Source organism: Pan troglodytes, chromosome 22 (assembly GCF_028858775.2).
Source record: "Pan troglodytes isolate AG18354 chromosome 22, NHGRI_mPanTro3-v2.0_pri, whole genome shotgun sequence".
In the NCBI taxonomy this organism is placed as follows: Eukaryota; Metazoa; Chordata; class Mammalia; order Primates; family Hominidae; genus Pan; species Pan troglodytes.
The window spans coordinates 42,383,786-42,390,303 of NC_072420.2; positions in this window are offsets into that span (position 1 = coordinate 42,383,786).

Consider the following 6,518-nt stretch of genomic DNA (forward strand, 5'->3'; position numbering starts at 1 on the left):
GTGTCATTCAGCCTCTTTGCCGCAGGGTCTCCAAAGTCTCTGCCTGCAAAATGTGCACAGAATATCTCCTGTGTGTGGCCATAACCACAGTTCACAGAGATAATGTCCTTTGCCCTGCATGAGATTAACCCTCAGAAAATAGCAGTTAACATTTCATCCAGAAGGCAAGTGTGGTGGCTCACGCCTGTAATCCCAGCATTTTGGGAGGCCGAGGTGGGCGGATCATTTGAAGTCAGGAGTTTGAGACCAGCCTGGCCAACATCGTGAAACCCCATCTCTATTAAAAATAAAAATAAAAATGAAAATAAATTAGCCAGGCACGGTGGCATGTGCCTGTAATCCCAGCTACTCAGGAGGCTGAGGCAAGAGAATTGCTTGAACCTGGGAGGCAGAGGTTGCAGCGAGCCGAGATCGCACCACTGCACTCCAGCCTGGGCAACAGAGCCAAACTCTGTCTCAAAAAAACAAACAAAACATACAAACAAAAAAAAACCCATTTCATCCAGGCCCGTAAGTCCTCAGGGCGACCCTCCCTGTGAGGACAAGGTCAAGAACATCAGATCCTGGAGGTTGCAGGCTGCCCACTTGCAGACCTGGAAGCAGAGGAGGAGCACAGGCTCCCAGGGACACTCGGAGGGGATCCTGGAGGGAGTCTTTCTGCAGGATGGGGGTGAGGGGGCTCCTCAAAGCCTCCCTACTTTGACGGATGTCATCTATCGAGGGAGCTGCTACATCCACAGCCAAACAGCAGGGAACAGGACAGTGTGGGGGCTATGTTTCAGCAGCAATGATTTTTTTTATTTTTTGGTAACAGCTTTATTGAGATATAATTCATCCACCATAGTCATCACGTAAAGTGTCCAATTCAATGGCTTTTACAATATTCAGTAGTGCAACTATCAACATGGTCAATTTTACTACATTTTTATCACCTCAAAAGAAAGCCCATAGACTTCAGCTAGCACCCCACAGTTCCTCCATGTCCCACCAGCCTCTGGCAACCATCAGTCTTCTTTCAGTCTCTATGGATCTGCCTATCTGGGTCATTTTCTATACACGGAATCATATCATCGGTGATCTTTGTGTCTGGCTTCTGTCACTGAGCACAGTGTTTTCAAGGTTCATCTACATTGTAGTGTGTGTCAGTGCTTTGTTCCTGGCTGAGTAATACTCCACTGTATGGATGGGCCACATTTATGTATCCCGCCCTCAGTTTGTGGACACTTAGGTTATTTCCACCTTTTGGCTATTAGAAATAGGAATGCTATGAACATTCACATGCAAGTCTTTGTGTGGACATATGCTTTCATTTCTCTTGGGTATAAACCCAGGAATGGAATGGCTGGGTCATGTGGCAATTCTATGCTTAACTTAGTTGGGAGACAGGCACTGCAATCATTTTACATTTTCATGGATAGCATCCAAGGGCTCCAATTTCTCCACATCTTCTCCAGCTCTTGCTATTGTCTGACTTTTTGATTATAGACAGCGCAGTGGGTGTGAGATGGCATCTCATTGTGGTTTTGATTTGCATTTCCCTAACAACTAAGAACGGCGAGTATCTTTTAATGAGCTTGTTGGCCGAGAAAGCCGCAATGATTTTGAACACAGTCAGGTAAACTTGGAGGCAACAGGGTGTTGGGGTAACGGCTGAAACCCTGGAGGCAGGAGGCCTGGCTTTCCGTGTTTGTTCCAGCACTTAGCTGGTGGGTGATCTGAGTCAATAATGACTTTCTGAGCTTCCTGGTGAGGAAAACCAGAAAAATAACACTAAACCCCCGGAGTGTCGAGGTGAACTTTTCCTCTTACTCATAATGTAGGTCTAGTACCTGGTACCAAAAAGTTGCTTCCTAAATAGCTATTGCTGTTTATTGTGAAGCAAATGAGGCTTAGGAGCGCTGGCAGTGACGAGGCTTATGTCCCAGTTTTCAGCAACTGCTCAGGTTGCTTCAGAAAGATCCCAAATCACAGACACCTGTACTCACTTTCTGTTGCTGCATAACAAGTTACCCCAAATATTGCCGCCTGCAACGTCCATTGATTGGCTCACAGTTCTGCAGCCCAGCAGGGCTGGATTCTCCACTCAGGGTTCTTTGAGGGTAGAATTTGGATGTCGGCCCAGCTGCATTCTTGTTGAGAGGCTCTGCAGAGAGTCCATGACACAGTTTGGGCCTGTGTCCTCACCCAAATCTCATCTCAAATTGTAATCCCCATAATATCCATGTGTGGAGGGAGGGACCTGGTGAGAGGTGACTGGATCATGGGGGCGGTTCCCCCATGCTATTCTTGAGATAGTGAGTTCTCACAAGATCTGAGGGTTGTATAAATGTTTGACAGTTTCTCTTTCACACACTCCTCTCTCTCCTGCCGCCTTTTGCTTTCCCTTCACCTTCCTCCATGATTGTAAGTTTCCTAAGGCCTCCCCAGAGTCAATTAAACCTCTTTTTTTTTTTTTTGAGACAGAGTCTCACTCTGTTGCCCAAGCTGGAGTGCAATGGTGCAATCTCAGCTCACTGCAACTTCCACCTCCTGGTTTCAAGCAATTCTCCTGTCTCAGCCTCCCTAGTAGCTGGGACTACAGGCGGGCACCACCATGCCCAGCTAATTTTTGTATTTTTAGTAGAGATGGGGTTTCACCATGTTGGCCAGGCTGGTCTCAAACTCATGACCTCAGGATCCACCCGCCTCAGCCTCCCAAAGTGCTGGGATTACAGGCATGAGCCACCACACCCAGTCCCTGTCCTGTCTTATTGAAGTCCCTTGCCAGAGCTACTGGCCCTCACCCTGCCCCAGTGCTGGCCCTTGTCCCTCACCCTTCTTCCCTCCTCCTTTTCCTCCTCAACATTCCCAATTCTCTACCACCATTTGTTACATCTATCTGCCCGGAACCTGCTGTGAAGAAAAAGACCTTTCTCTTGTTGGGAGGTGCCCTCTGTTGGAAATCTCTTGGGCGCTAGGGAAGAGGTGTCTGGGGACACACCCTCCCTGGTTGCCTATGCAGATACACAGGGAAGTACAACCTCAAGGTAAAGTGTCTTCTCCTATGGGGTTTAAGGCAAGGACATCACACCTGGACGGTGAGGCCAGGAGGCTTCCTGGAGAAAGGCAGCAGCCGGGCAGAGGAGGGCAGGGCTTCAGGCCAGGCAGGATGCCCCAGGAGGAGGGGTTCAGTGTGCAAGTCGGGCCATGGAAGACTTGGGGGCTGGGATGGGGGTCAAGGAGAGGGATCAGAGATGGGGCTGGAGCCAGGGTTGCTGCAGGGAGAGGAGCTGAGAGAGGCCGGACGGAGGGAGGCCTGGAGACCTCGAGCTTCTTAGAGCCCTCCCCAGGGAGAAGGAAAGCAGGGGTCAGGGCTCAGATTCAAGGGAGACTTGGGGCAGAACCCAGTGCTTGGCTGGATATGGGGAGGGCATGAAGAGAAGGAAGGCTGCCCCAAACTCAGGGGGACACCAGGGACTCCCAAAGGGACATGGAGAGCAGAGCCCATGGCGTGGGTTGAAGGACAGATGGTGTGTCCTACACATGCTGCCTGTTGCTTTGACACCCCCCCCCCACTTTCCCCCGCCACACACACACTCCCACTCCCGGCATCCAAGGGGCAGGCCTGGCCTGGAGGAAGGATGGATGGACGCACAGCTCTGGAACGGCACGGTGTGGGGAGTTGGGGGAAAAAGAAGAGGCGCTGAAGTAGCGGGCACACAATCAGCAGCTCGCTGAGATTTTAGGAAAGAGAAAAACAACCCCACCCCACCCCAGCTGCTCTAATAGGGTGAATTCACATTAAGACCCCAAAGTCCATAAGATAGGGTCTGCCCTCAGCTTCACTGCAGGCATGGAGGCTCTGAGCCTGGGCTCTGGGTCTGACCGCCCAGGTAGGAACCTGGCCTCCGCCTTGAAGCCTCTGCTCTGAGGAAGGCGTGCGGCCTCCCCGACCCTCAGCCTCCTCATCGGAGTGCAGGGGTGAGAATTCCCACATCTGGGCCTTGTTTCGTAGGAGAGGGTGAAGAGGCAGGTTCCAAGTCTGAGGACCAGGCTCAGCTGAAAGCCTTGCTCAAGAGGCTCGGTAGGATGAGCGTGAGAAGGCTCGCGGCTCCACACCCTTAGCGTACTCGCTGCCCCGTGTGGACTTCTCAGTGCTGCAGGCAGGTTGGGGTCTGCATTCGTCCGTTTTCGCACTGCTGATAAAGACGTACCCAAGACTGGGTCATTTATAAAGAAAATGAGGTTTGGCTGGACGCAGCGGCTCATGCCTGTAAAACTTTCGGAGGTCAAGGCGGGAAGATCATGTGAGGTCAGGAGTTTGAGACTAGCCTGGCCAACATGGGGAAACCCTGTCTCTACTAAAAATAATAATAATAAAAAATTAGCTAAGCATGGTGGTGAATATCTGTAATCCCAGCTACTCTGGAGGTTGAGGCAGGAGAATTGCTTGAGCCCAGGAGGTGGAGGTTGCAGTGAGTTTAGATTGTGCCACTGCACTCCAGCCTTGGCAACAGATCAAGAGTCCATCTCAAAAAAAAAAAAAGAAAGAAAGAAAAAGAAAAGAAAAGGAAGTTTAATGGACTCACAGTTCTCCATGGCTGGGAAGGCCTCACAATCATGGCAGAAGGTGAAAGGCACTTCTTACATGGTGGCGGCAAGAGAGAGAATGAGAACCAAGCGAAAGGGGTTTCCCCTTATCAAACCATCAGATCTCGTGAGACTTATTCACCACCACGAGAACAGTATGGGGGAAACCGCCCCCGTGATTCAATTATCTCCCACCAGGTCCCTCCCACAACACATGGGAATTATGGGAGCTACAATTCAATATGAGATTTGGGTGGGAACACAGCCAGACCCTATCAGGAGCCTTAGAGGAAAGAGACGGCTGATGCCTGCCCTGCTAGGTACCTTCTCCCCAGTGTTACCTCCACCTTCATGAGGATCCCCATCCTTCCCTCGCCTTGTGGGACAGTCCTGGCTGACTAATCACATTAATAGGAAAATGCCAAGTTCTCTCAGGGCAGTAAACAGACATTTTTGACCAATGGCTAACAGGACTTGAGCTGGTCCTGCCAGCCAGATGTGTGCCACACGGTCTACCCGAAAACTCACCCAATCCTCCCAGCACTCTTCTGCAGCCAGCACTGTCCTCACTCCATCCTGTGGAAAAGAATGAGGCTGGGAGAGGCTTGGCACTGCCAGGTTCCCGAGCCTGGCCACTGTGGAGTGGTTTTGACCAGGTCCAAATCCATGCCCTTGTCCCTGGCCCCTCGCTCCTGGCCCAGCACTCACAGTGGAGCCTGCAGCCCCTGCATGCAGGTCTGGGTCTCCTGGGATTCTGTGACCGTCATAGCACTCCCCTAAGTCCTTGGCCAGTGGTGCACCAACACGCAACAGGAGACTTGCCACTGTGAGGAGCATCCCTCCTCATTCCCCTCCCGCTGTGTGCAGCTTTGCAGGTGACAGAGCACGCTGTCTCTGTCAGGCAGGGAAGGAAATTCTCTGCTAGTGGGGTACAGTTCAACCTGGGGAAAATCCAAATACTTATTGAGGGAAAATCCAAATTCCAGAGAATTTAAAAATAAATTTTATTATTTTCTAATAACCAAGCATTACTAGGGAAATGCGATATAAGTAGAGATGCCAGATAAAATACAAGGCCCCCAGCTAAATGTGAATTTCAGCTAATTATATTTTTAAAAAATTGAAAGGCTGAGCGTGATGGCTCATGTCTATAATCCCAGCACTTTGGGAGGCCAAGGTGGGAGGATCACTTGAGTCCAGGAGTTTGAGACCATCCTGGGCAACATAGTGAGGCCCTGTCTCTAGAAAAAAAAAATATATATATATATATATATGTGTGTGTGTGTGTGTGTGTGTGTGTGTGTGTGTGTGTATAATTCCAGCTAAAACAAATAACTTTTAGTATAAGCATTCATAAATAATAATGTATAAGTTATAAGTATTCACAGATTATTCATAAACTTTTATTAATACTATCAGTATGTCCCATGCAATATTTGAAATATACCTATGCTAAAATATAATGAATATATTTAGTAAAAATTTAAATAAAATGTTAGTAAAATTGAACAGTTAAACATTGAATTAAATATATAATGAACTACTTTTTAGTATAAGTACGTTTCATGCCATAAGTGGGACATACTCTAACAATGATTTGTTGTTTATGTGAAATTCACAGGTAACTGGGCGTCCTGGAGTCATTTTCGTCCTGTACTTTTATTTGGTGAATCTGGCAGGCAGCTTTCCCCGCCTGATGCAGCCCTCTGCCACAAGGTTGGCCGTGTCTTCCCCTGCCGCTCGCAGCTACACACGGTGCACGAGGCAAAGCAGCGGCCAGACGCCCTCTGAGCGTGATGGCGGGCAGGTGCCCCCACCAGAGAGCCCCAAGCCTGAGCACTATTCCTGTCCCTTCTAACTCTGCTGGGAGCCCCATCTTGCCTCCGGCGTCAGCCCCACCCCCCTCAGCTCTGCCTCAGCACCCCTGCAGCGGGGGAATCACAGCCGAC